Here is a 12,942-nt window from a genome sequence, read left to right on the forward strand (position 1 = left end):
TTAAATGACAGTTAAATCACTTGCAGCAATTTCAACTGTTAAAAGAAATAAGTGTCTCTGTTTTCTTTGTGATCACGAGATGTGCTGTAAAGGGAAATGAAATACTAAAGAAAGGAGGGAAAACATAAAGAAATAATGACTGACTTATTGCAGTAATACCACTGAGAGAAGAAAAACTCACTACAAATAAAAGGAAAAATAATATAGTGGTTTTGAAAGTTACCAAAATTCATTTCTTATTGATGAGATCAGTGCGAGCCCTATACTGAGTAAACTGAGGAGAGAAAAAAATAGCAAAGCACACCCAAAGCCAGACAATGCCATAAACTGTGGGCAATGAAAGAAGGAATAAATACTGTGTATTTGGAGGGCTGTTACCCTAAATGTCTCTAATTTTTAAATAATGTATATTTTATCACATTTAGGGAGGAGAGGGAGGAAGCAATTATCTCTTGGTGAGCCAACCATGCCCCTCTGCTGCTGTGTTCAGGGCTCTCCAAATGTCCAGGTGTCCCTCCTGCAGCTCTGTCTCCTTTTCTTGGGCACATGTGGGGCTACAGGAAGGAAAAAAACATCTTTTATTGGCTCTTTTAATAAGATCTAAGAATGATTATAATAATTTTTTCCTCTTACTTATATTTTTATTATTATTATTTTAATTTCCAGAGCCTGAACCTGCTGCTTTGAAGAGATCTTGGGACTGAAGGAGGGCTGAGGCATTTCTAAGGTAATGTTGACATTATTGTTTTGCCCCCAGTCAAGATTTCCTCTGTTTGTGCTTTTAGCTGTAAACCAGTTATTTTTCACCAATTTTATGTGCCTGATTTTTCAGTCCTGAGTAAGGAGCAGTCCAATAGTTGCCATTTTCCTTCTTTTTCTCAGTTTCCTTTCAGTGTGCTCTCCAGCTTCACTGATCTCCCGCTCAAGCTCAAATCAGAGCAGGGAGTCTTGAGAAGGGGGACCTTTTCTAACTGCCTGCTCCATCTCAGTGTTAACTAAAATTAGAATTTTTCAAGAATTTAAATGGCACTGTTTTGCTATTAAATGCTTGATGAGGAAAAGTAATACCATGGTGTACAACACCCTCCCTTATGTGCCATGGTGCAGGGAAAGAGGTGGAAAATGTCACATGTAAGGCTGTTAAGGAATTGTTTCCTGGGGCTGGAGAGCAGGCTCTGCCTTCCTGCTCGTGCTCATCTGCAGAAGCTGAGCAGGGGACACTGCAGGGTCATCACCAAAGACTTTTGCACTCAGGGCTTGGTGTCCCTTAGGTCCCCTCTGGAAGTTGTATTTGCTGTGCCAAGGGGACTGCTCGGGCAGTGGAGGTGGTAATGGAATTTAGCAGTTGAGGAGACTGAGAAATCACAGAGCATGTGAAACATAATTAAAGAAATAAACCAGAAGCATCTGCCACCATCCTCTGTGGATGTCCTGCCAAGCAGAGTCCCATGGGTGCCCCTGGAGGGGCACAGCCCAGCCCAGGCTCCACAGCTCTGGTGGGCTCAGGCCAAGGATCTCTCCAGGTTCTGCCCCAGGATCCCTGCCCAAGGAAGATCCTCACAACAGAGAGAGCTGGTAAGTGGAACTCAGTGGTGCACAGAAACATTTCTGATGGCGCTGCTCATACTTACAACCTTCATTACCTTCATTTCAGGGGGCATAATAATCATGAATGTGTTTATTGTGCCCTTGTGAGTTGGGGCAGGGATGTTACCCTTTTTCACACACGTGAAATTGAAATGTAGGCAGCACAAGCGCTGAGCTCCAGCTCGTGTGGGAGGGCTGCCAGAGACCTGGTCCTGTTCTGTGGCTTTTACTGAAGGATCCTGACCCTCCTTCTTGGCCTTAGGTCCTTGTTCAAGGTGTCTAAATAGGAGATGAGTTGTGCTGGAACTCCTCTGCAGTCAATAAAGGGAGACAGGGATCTCCAAAGGAAAATTCTGACCTCACAGTGGGTTTTGGAGGGTGCCTACAAAACCTGCCTGCTCTCACTGAAATGCCTTAAGAAAAGAGAGACTTTTGCATCTCTCTGCTCTGGACACTCACTGAGGACAAGATTTGATTCAAAACCACCATGAAACAGAACATTTCCCTTATTGCCTCTGCTGAAGAGGCCCAGCACAGCTGTAATTAACTCTTCAAGATGCTTACAAAATGTGACTGTGACTTAGAATGACAGGAGGGGCAGAAACAAGCAAATAAAAAAGCCACCATGATGAGGTGTGAGGTTCAGTGAACAGATGTCCTGCACTGGATTTTGTTGCAATCCAGTCACCCTCTAAATACCTGTGAAGTTCTTATCACTGTGAACAATTGTATTTTTTGGTCTCACCTATGAACCTTTTTGGTCTCAGAGGTGGACAGGCTGGATGACCCAAACCTTCTCTGTGTCTGTTTCAGACTTGAGTTTTTAAAAGTGTGAGTAAAAGCTTAGTTAAGTGTTTTTCAAGAAACTGATTTTAAATCAGGTAGATGATAAGAATCTCTTTCAGAATTTATCGAGTTTATATTTTGCATATTCCATACCGAGGCCGTTTCTTTTCTTGTGACATCGCAAAAAATGAAATTAGTTTTTGACTGGGATGGGATGATGCTGAAGGTGTTCTCAGAATAATGTGATTTAGCTTTTGGGAAATATTAAAGCATGACCACATTGGACCTTTTTACGTTAGACAACAGCAGTTTTTCCATTCCGCACTAAATACTCCTTTCAGATTTCTCATCTTGCATGATATTGCCTATTTCATGCCTCTGACAAAGTGGCTGAAACTAGCTCTTTCCCCAAACTCGTGATATTTGTGGATAAAGGATTATTACCTGTGGTGTTTTTAAAGCAATGAATAAATTACAGCATTGTTTAGGCAGATGCAGACAAGGTGCTGGGTTTCTTGTCTGATGCCACAGCAAAGGTTTGTGTCAGAGTTCAGTGGGGATTCAAGAGCATTGTGTTTGGATCAGTAGGTTTAGGCTCTAAAGTGGTCAGGAATATACACTGGAATATTTTCTTATTCTATTTTTCATATAGTATTTTGGCTGTGTGACCTATTCCATTGTCACACGGCAATATTTTAAAATAAGGGAGCAAATTCTCTTATTTAGAGGGTACTAAAATCATCAGTATCTTACTGTTGTGTGGACATGTGGCACTGCCATTCCACACTCCTGGGTTTGGGCAATAATGCTCCTGCCCTTCCTGGAGAAAGGAGAGCACACCAGGCTCATGGGAACAGTGCAGCAGGGTGGTTTGGGAATTGTGCTTCTCTTGGAGGAAAGCAAGTGAGACTTCACTCTTGGGTTTGGTGGCTTGTTCTTTTGGTTTTATTTGACACAACACAATGGCAAAATGAGAGAGAAAAAAGAAAAAGGTTGATTGCTCTTCAGAGAAGACCTTAGACAACAGAATCTCTCCACTCCAGTGACTCTGGTACCTGTCTGACTCGATTATTCCTGTCTTGTTGAAATATGAGGCAGCTGGACAGTATCTTGACTGAAATACATTGGAGGAATATGGAAATGTAAAGTACAGCTTTTGTGAAAATCAGAATCTCTATTTGCTTTATCTATATCTAAACTTGTTGATTCTTGTGACTGTGATGCAATTGATCAGCTCTAAAAATGATTCTCCCTGAGGTGTGGGGTCTGTGCCTTTCCCGAATGGATGAGCAGAGCTGTCAGCTCCTCCCTGACTTGAGGCTGATCAAGGTTAGAATTTTTAACTTTGGTTTTGTTTGGTATTTTTTTTTCCCCTGTGACTATCAGTTCAGCTTCATTTTCCAAAATAAAATCCCAGGGGAGTGCTGTAGCCTCCTCTGAAGGCATTCAGCTGTACCTGAGTGCACCTCACACCCAGCCCAGCTTTCTGAGGACGTGAGGATCAGCCTGTGGTGCGTTCCTCTTCTCCCTGCGGTGACTTTGGCATTTCTAAACCTGTTTGCAGAGCAGAGCAACATCTCAAAGTCATTATGTTTTATGAGTTGCATAATTACTGGTGTCTGGATATGGCAAGGGGATACCTGAGCGAGGAAAAGACGGACAATTTGATGCCATTTCTCTGTTGGCAGCAGCAGTGGGACAAACCACAGCGTTCACTGCTGTCTTTTGTGCAATGAGGGGCGTGAGGTGGCGTGGCACAACAAAAAATGATCATGGCAAACCAAGTTTCAGTAGTTCTCTTGATTTATGCAATGGATCATTGTTTCTTTTTATGGGGATTCAAATGGAAAAAGTGGTTTAGATGGAAAAAAAAAATAAATCTCTACTTAATGTTTCTCTTGATACATCCAGCAAATGGGAACATAATAAAATGATTGTGTTTCTTGAAAAAATTTTGGTTAAATTTAGGTTTGTTTTCTGCTTTAAAAGGGGAGGGGGAGGAGTGATAATAAATGTCATTTGAAAATAGAAGAGTCCTTGGTTTCCTGTTTTCAGTAGGCTTAAGATAATTCATTTGTTCTACTTGTAGCTTGTCAATTGATGCCTCCCTTCCAAAACTGTCTGTGGGCCGCCTTAGCCAGAGTTTCCTACAGTTATTTTTGCACTATTGTTAAACAGAACCATGCAGCATGTTGCTTTTTCAATTTACTGCGTGGGATCTGCACATAGTCTTCCATTGTGGCATATTTGTGTGTTTGTCACTTTTATTGTTTATACGCCAGCATATGGCCAGAAAAAACAAACTTCTTTCCTCAGTTTTCTTCTTTTGTATTGTTTAGTCCACAGTGCCTTTACAGCAACAATTTGTAAAAATCAAATTCCTGGAATGTAATTGGTTCACTTGAAAAAAGAAGGAAAATTGGGAGAATACAGCTCAGGGATTAGTGAATGTTTAGGAATGGCTGTATTTTCCTACCCAGGGCTGCACATAGAGCAAAAAAGCCAATTGCTGTTTTTATTTAAACTTCAGTTTGGTCATTTAGGCTCGTGTATGTCACCATGCCACTAGCACAGACATTAGTGCCTGCATCAAAATCTTCTCTAGAGCAAGCAGAGCTCTTCACATCACCAAAATCTGCCAGCCTGGATATCAGTGCCTGACAAGGACTAGATGTTTGCATTTGTGGGGTATGGATCCCCAAACCCAGCAGTACCAGCACCACATGTTGTCCATCTACTGCCTTATTGCAGTTGACCTAAAACTGACCAGAGATATGTGTTGTTTTTTTTTTTTAATTAATTTTTTTTAGCAGTACTGACAGCATAGTTATTGTTTCGTTCAATTTTGAGGTTTTAGAAAAGATCATTTTTTCTAAATTTCTGTGTGGCATCAATGCTATCATGACACTCTGATAAAGAAATGTCTTGGTTTATCTACTACTGAAAATCAATACAAACTAGGGTGTATCCATGAAGTGATCAGCTCTGTCATTCCATAGATTATTGGCGCCCACTGGCACATGATTTGGCTGTAATTTGAGGCAGGAATGTTGTTGTTAGCATGGCTCCTGTAAAACAAGGATTTAAACTTCAAAGCAAAATAATCATTCACTTGCAAAACTCTGCTTTCTTATCAGTGCACTCCCAATGTAGCACATATTTTTAGCAGTAACCAAAGACCAGTAACCAGTTTGAAATCCCATACAACAGATGGATGGTGATAAATCCACGATGTTGGCTTCTCCTGGATTTTCCATTTGTTGGAAGCTGTTGCACACCACACAACCCACCAAGTAAAAGGCTGCTGGAAACAAAATACAAATTTTCTGTAGTTTCTTTGGTTAGTGAAGTATTTGCAAGAATACCAACAGTGATTTGAGGTAAAGAATCCCTGCAGCAATTAGGATTCATTTACTGCTGGAGCATTTTATTAATTACACGTTTGTAACCACATGGATGGTCACAAAACCATTCGCACATGTCTGAATTTCGAGATTTGTAGACAGAAGATTTAACGTAAACATGGAAATGTTAAACTACTCATCTGTAGCCTGCAAAGAAGATAACAAGAAGGATTCTGTTCTCGGTGTGATTTGTGAACAATGCTAAGTAAATATTCATCATTAATATATAATAACTGTTGCTTTTGGCAGTTCACTTTTCATTTAATTTGATAATGTGTCCAGTAAATGAAGTGGTACAGGCTGCAGTGTTTTACCATCACAATTGCATATTTTCAATCATTGTTAAATGAAGGCAGCTCAAGGCGAAGCTTTAACCCCCACTAGTTTTGTGTGTGATAAAAAGAGAAGGCGCTATCAATCTTTATTGTCTGTCTCGCTTACTGTAATTGCATTCAATAGTCCACTGATTCTGTTGTCTGTGCTAATGTCAGGAACAGGGAAGAGCCAGATGCTCAGACTTGATCAGATGCATCCAGTGGCCACTTTGATAAGTTGGCAGCGAGGCTCCGGCTTCGATGATAAATTGTGAGTGCTGCAGATTATGAGCAGCTGAACACGGGCAGTGTGTGTGGGGAAACTTCTTACCTGCTTGGAATCTGGCATCCCTGTGCCAGCCAAAGGCCAGCCCAGGGTTTATTCCAATGCATCCTGGCCTGGGAAAGTGCCAGGGAGTTGTATTCTTATGGACAGCAACACAACATAAAACCCAAACAGCCTCGGGGTGATTCAAACATGACATTGAATAGTCCCAGCACTGTAAAAGGTGTTTCAAAATAGTCCCCAGAAGTTATGGTTATCTGATTCAACAGGGGAGCTTTGGAGCTATGGTATTACATGCTTTAATCCATCTTAAAATTTGTGTTTTCTTGGCACCTTTGTTTCCCCTCTCTAATTTGAGGTAGTAGCTGGAATGTTTTGCAGAGTAACAAACAATAATGCCTTGGTGCAGTATGAACAGTGATGTATCTTTGTGAGGAGGAAACTCCAGTGCACTTGGGGACTATGGAATGAGTTGCTTTCTACAGGTTCTTTGCACTTTTAATGTTCCTCACAGGTTAATCAGCTAAACTCTTCAGTGAGTGTCATCCCTCGGACCAGTAGCTGTTAAAGGAGATCTCCAAAGACTCAGAAGTCTCACCTTCACCCAGTTCATATCATTTGTGCAGAAAATGCTCATATTTTTCCTTCAGGATTGATGTAAATGGTGTGATCCTAACTGTAGATACAAGTTTGTCTTGTGTGGCATCACTTGTGGCTGACAATTCCAGATTGTGTGTGCAGCAGGCCTACGTTCTGTTTGGTACAAAATACAAATTTGATCTTTTTTGGGTGCTCAAGGAGAGAACAAGACAACCCTTTTGCACTTTTCTTGGATGCTTTAGGTAGCTCCTTTGACTGCTGCAGGTGTGTAGGTGCATCAGCCTCACCCTGTGCAGTGTGACCACATGATAAATAACCTCTGCTGAGGCTCTGATGTGTACATAAAAGAACCACTATTTGAGGAAGTTTGGAAAACTAAAATTAGTTCCTTAAATTCAACAGTACCTACTGTTGCCTTTTTTTTTTTTTCCCTGTTGCATTTTGTTCAAATTAATTAAACTGCACAGATGTTCAATTAATGCCTAAAAAATCCATGGCTACAGCTGTGAAGCAATGTTGTTGAGATTTAACATATCTAATCATGTTTCTCTCTTTGAAGAAATTCTATTAATGACTCTCTGCTAAATAACTTTGCATTGATAAATTAAAGGAAATGTGGAGTAAACTAGAAGGAGATGTTGGCTGTCTGCTCCACTTATTTATTAGAATAACAGAGAAGCCCAAAATAAAAGATCTGCTTTTCGTTTTCTCATACTAACATGTGGAAGAACTCTGGTTTCTAGGCAAAATGTATTGATTTAGCTGGAAATTATTGATACCTCTCTTGCAATTCATGGAGAGGTAGCTTGGAAAAGCTGCCATGGAAAAGCAAGCTGCTAACACAAAACATATTGGCATTGTGAATTCCTTCAGTGCTGCTTTGTAAGGTGGAATAACAGCAGAGTCTTGCACATGAGCTGTGGTAACTGAAAATACCACATTTTGTAATTGACATTGTTAAATTGTGGTATAAAGCAGGAGAGCTCAAGGCATTGCAGGAGATGTGGTGGTGGCAGCAGAGATGCTGCTGGACCAGGAGCTCTTTGAGGGCTGGTTGTGCTGCTCAGGGAAAGCTCTCAGATACAGAAGGGTGAAGGTAAGTTGGGTGTGAGAACCAACAAATACCTGTGTGCTCCGTGGGATGTCCCCAGTTTCTGAGCAGAACTGACTGAGCCACGTGAATTTATCTAGTGTGAAGAGTAAAATACACAAGAGGAATTTAATACTTTGAATTGTCACAGTTTCACTGCTGGGCCAGCTGGTGTCCATTGGAGGGCTTGATTTCACCTGTCCAGGAAAGGCACCAATAATCCTCCTTTTCACTCCAGCACAGAGGATTTTGCCCCTGAGTTATTTTGTTGGTGGCATTTCTCTTTCTAAGCATTAATTAATAGCCCAGAAGAGACTGAAGCCATGAGCCAAGACCTGTGCTCAAGGATGTCACCTCCTGTGCTTCAAACACCTGGGCAGTTGCTCAGTTTCTATCTTCTGCACACAAATCAAGACATTTTCTGACAAAGAAAATTACCAGTAAGATCATGTTGAGTAAAGTGAAATTGGGCTTTGTGCTGATGTTTCCTGTGTTAGGCCAGAGTTCCAGCTCCTAAATTAGAGCTGCTCCACTGGAACTAGAAAACATAATTTATGCAACTGTCCCCTTGATTGTTTTGGCTCCAAGCATCGAGAGAACTGCTTAGTGATACTGCACAGGATTGTTTTTATTCTTACCTACTTGCCATTAGATCAAAACTAAGAAATTTTTACAGGCTGGTTAGTTGTAAAGGAATACCCTTTAAAATTCCCTCAGGAGTTTTCTCCAGGTTTGACAAGTTGTTTTCTACTTGAGGTGGAGCTGTGTCATTTGTAGTGTGTTTGTACAAGCACCCATTGCTTGTGCACTCAGGAGTGGGGAGTTTCTTTCTTTTCAGCTCTCAGGTAACTCTAGAAGCAATAATCATACCTGTCTCTTCCAAGTGAGAAGGGCCTTCAGTGGATAATTTTGGAAATAATTTGATTTGCAGATGGTCTGCTAGACATGAGTTCAGTGCTCTAGGACTTGATTTCTGAAAGCTTTATCAGAACAGTAGATAAGAGATAGGACCCGATTTTTGTCTGGGGCCAAAAATGGCATTTTGTGCATGAAAAATATTGTCTGTATGTTTTTGCAGCTGCAAATAATTGGGAATAAACGTAATGGCTGGAGCTATTGCTTCATTTGTGTTTGCAGCTGATTGCAGGCCAGTCTCACTGCTCTAAACAGATCCCTAATTCTGCTGTCAAGGGAAGTTACTCATTCCCAGTTGAGGAAAGCAGGATCTGCACATCCACCTCCTGGATGGGGGTCTCAGGTGGGACACAAAGGGCAAAACTGACAGCAGATGGAAAGCAAAAATATGTGTCCCATATCTTCCTTAAAGAGCGGGGGAAGAATTAGGTTTAGAAATATTCTGATGCTCATCTCCAGTGGAGAAGAGTCTCCATTCAGAATTACCATGCCTAGAAACTGTTGGCTGTAAAGGAGAAAATTCTTCCATTTAACTCAAAAACCTTCATTTCACAATCAAGCATCTAAAATTAAAATTTCTCTGACATAAATTGTCTCAAATTAAGGAACCAAGCCAATTTTCTTTTAAAAGATAAAGTCAAGACCCTGAACTTAGCAATAGATGAGAGATGTGAGATTAAAGTTTGTAGTTAGGAGCAATTTGAGGAAGCAGAGAAGAATTTCTGAAACATCTCAGAACATTAAATTTGAATTGCATCCTGGAAAAGATTTGGCATGAAATTTCTGTCACTTTGTGCTGTACTATGCAAGGTAAACTTCTCTTAGCTATGGGACAGGAGCCCGAGTTCACAGCCTTTGGAAGTCACCAGCAGCTTTGCAGTTGAATCAGCAGATCTGGGATCATATTAAATGAACTTGAAGTATTTTAAAAATAAAAATCTCCTTTTTTCTCTTTTGCTTTTAAAGCAAGTTCAGAGCAGTGGGGTCAGATGGAGCTCTGTGATGGGAACTCAGTGCTCTGGTTTCTCACTTTGTTCAGTAATTCCAGCTTGTGTTCAGTTGAACATTGTCACTGGACATTGTGCTCTTGATGAGCTGCAAATCTTCACCTTTGGAAGAGACCAGTGACTGTGCAAAATGAAAGTTGTTAGAGACAGGCTTTAAACTCTTCCCTTTTTACTTCTCATACGGGTTTTATTAGTAGTGATCTGGGCAGATTTGAACAAAACCCTGCTGATGCTTTTTATGTATTTTCCTGTGTTTGTAGAATTGGTTTGAGTTATGTTACAGAGTCTGGAGTGTAAAGTTCCCTGGCTGTAGTGGGTTTCTGTGTTATATTTTAAATTATCTGCATGCTGAGATATCCAGTAATGTGCTCTTTCAATAGCAGTTTGGGGAGAAAGCTCAGCATTTTGAACACGTGCTGTAAATTCTTAATTTGGCTTGCCCTGGAATTTTCAAGGGGTATTTGTGGGTTCCTGGGAGTGTTGTCAGCACGTTGTTGGGGAGGGAATTCAGTGTATGTGTGGTGGTTGTGAACAGCTCCATGAAAAGCAGCCACAGGAACTTCCAGGAGCATTTGTGTGGAGAAGTCTAACACCATCACTGGCTATCTGCACAGATGTTAAATGGTTGTCACACACAAAAAAAATCAGAAACGTTCAGGTGTCAAAAATTATTCAAATTATGTAAATATTCAGATGTTTCATATAAAAATAAGAAGATGCCACCTTGTGGTAAGAAAGATGCTTTAGTGTATCCATGAACCCTTTGGGTGAGCAGGGTACACATCTGAAAGCTGGCAAGGATTTTAAAAATTCTTTTTGAAGCAATAATTTAAGAAATAAAATTAAATTTTAGGTCGAGCAGTACATGGCCAAACTTCCCCTTTCCCATGTGTTTTGTTCCTCCTCGTGTACTCAGGGTCTTCACAGGAGTGCTGAAGCAAAGGCTGAATATTTCCCTGAAATATTTCTGTGTCTTTGCCAAGCTGTTTGCTGTTATCCCAGAAAACTGGGGCTGGGAGGAGGGACCCCCTTTCCCCTGAACACAGCTTTGGGGCCTGAGCCTTTTTTTGGTGCCTTTGGGGTTAATTGTGCAGCCAGGCTGAGGAAACAGTCTTGTCTCTCTTCTGTACTCAGCACTTCGAGCAACTGTGATTTGATTTGCAGCCAAACTGGAAAAATATGGAAAAAGAAAGGTTTTAAAAGATGGATAAGATCTCTAAATTTATCTAAGAGGCAGGCAGGGCTAATACCTGTGGTATTATAATGGATATCCATTCTTTATAATGGATGATATAAAGTTTGTCTTTGCCTTTGCACTTAAACTCCATTAATAATTATAAAGTGAATTGTGTAACCTAACAACATCCTCTTTCTCACCTGGATGCTCTTCTTTAAATGTCTGTTTGGATTAAAAAAAAAAAAAAGAAAATTAACAATGAACACCCCCCCCCCCCAAACCTTATGCTTAGTCTTTATTTTATTTTATTATTCTACTTGTGTGAATAATCTACTTTATGAACCACACACTTAGTGAGAGCACAGCACAACTGCTGCCATGTGCATGACAACAAACTGCTGTTTTCTGACTGTTTGGGTCTCTTTATTTTACACATTGATGGGCAGGAAAAAAAACTACAGGCAAGAGAACGATTGGAAAATGTTACACTCCTAAATTTTGTGCTTGTGCACACACAGGCTCCTTAACAGCAGGGGATGTGCAGGCACTTCTGTGCATATTGAAGCTAAATTTATATAGTAATAGTAATAATAATAATAATAATAATAATAATAATAATAATAATAATAATAATAATAATAATAATAATAATAATAGGGCTAGCAATTTTTCCCCAATTTGAAGAAGTATTGTGCTCGTAATTAAAACATACTTTCTCTTAACATAATTTATTTCCTTGCATAATGTAATTTGACAGAGCATTATAAATGTATATCTCTATGCTTCATGACCCCATTATGAGGACAATTTTTCCATAGTAATTCATTTGTGTTGTGTTTCTTCTTGCTTTCTGATTACACAATCAGTATTGAATTGTGCAACCAACATCCTGATTAAAATGAGACAAAAACCTATATAGCTCAGCTCTCTGAAAATCTCCTCTTGTTCTCCTAAAGACAATGGCAAAATTCTTATTTGTTGGAGGAGACAAAGTTATTAAAATGGATTGCAAATGGGAAGAGAATAAGGTGGAGCTGCAGCTCCCCATGGGAGGAAAGCAGGGTAGGAAGTATCAGCCACAGACACAATTTGGAGAAGTATTGCAGGAAAAAAGGAAAACTGTTAAAAAAAGCCAGGACTGATAAGAAGGATTTGGGAGAATCTTTCTCATTTTTCCCAGATTTTAGAATTACACTAAGGTACTTTATTTTTTTATTTTCCACAGCAACAATTTATTTATTTAGAAAATAACTTCAAAATGAAACAAAAAGTGATTTTTAGGCGGTAGTGATAATTCTTCCAAATGCACACATAATTTTATTTTTAATTTTGTTTTAATTCTATCCCATCACCAGGCCCAGGAATTTGGTGCTGCAGTGGTCTTTACTTACCCCATTTACAGCTGCTGTGTTTCCACCCAAAATGTGCTTAGGAAGTAAAATGAGCCAACCTGTTCAGCCACTGCAGAAGGCTTATAAAATCATTAGTCTGGACTCATTTTTATGCCTAAAATTAAGCACACATTCTGGCAAATAATAGGATTTTACAGGCTGAGTTGCACATATTTTTGTCTGGGGTTCAATTTCCTTAGTTTCTTTTATGCTCGGTTTTTCAACTCTTTGTAAATAATATTTGATTATTGATTGGCAGTTAGAAAAGCAAAATTTTGATTAATTTTTTGAGAATATTACCAAAATGAATGCCAAGTGTATAAGCATATTTGCAGTGCTGTGTTGATCTTGAAAATAATCAACTAAAAAAATTAGATCTTACTCC

General features: G+C 39.8%; 1 long non-coding RNA gene across 3 annotated transcripts in view; it reads left to right on the forward strand.

The window, feature by feature from the left end:
- The first annotated feature begins 662 nt into the window (after positions 1 to 662).
- Positions 663 to 12,942, forward strand: part of LOC107202019 — a 324,213-nt gene continuing 311,933 nt past the window's right edge. For all 3 annotated transcript variants that reach the window (XR_004496597.1, XR_004496595.1, XR_004496598.1), the window contains exon 1: positions 663 to 727. This is a non-coding gene — a long non-coding RNA (uncharacterized LOC107202019). The remainder of the gene's footprint in view (positions 728 to 12,942) is intronic.

This window comes from Parus major, chromosome 3 (genome assembly GCF_001522545.3).
Source record: "Parus major isolate Abel chromosome 3, Parus_major1.1, whole genome shotgun sequence".
NCBI classification, from domain to species: domain Eukaryota; kingdom Metazoa; phylum Chordata; class Aves; order Passeriformes; family Paridae; genus Parus; species Parus major.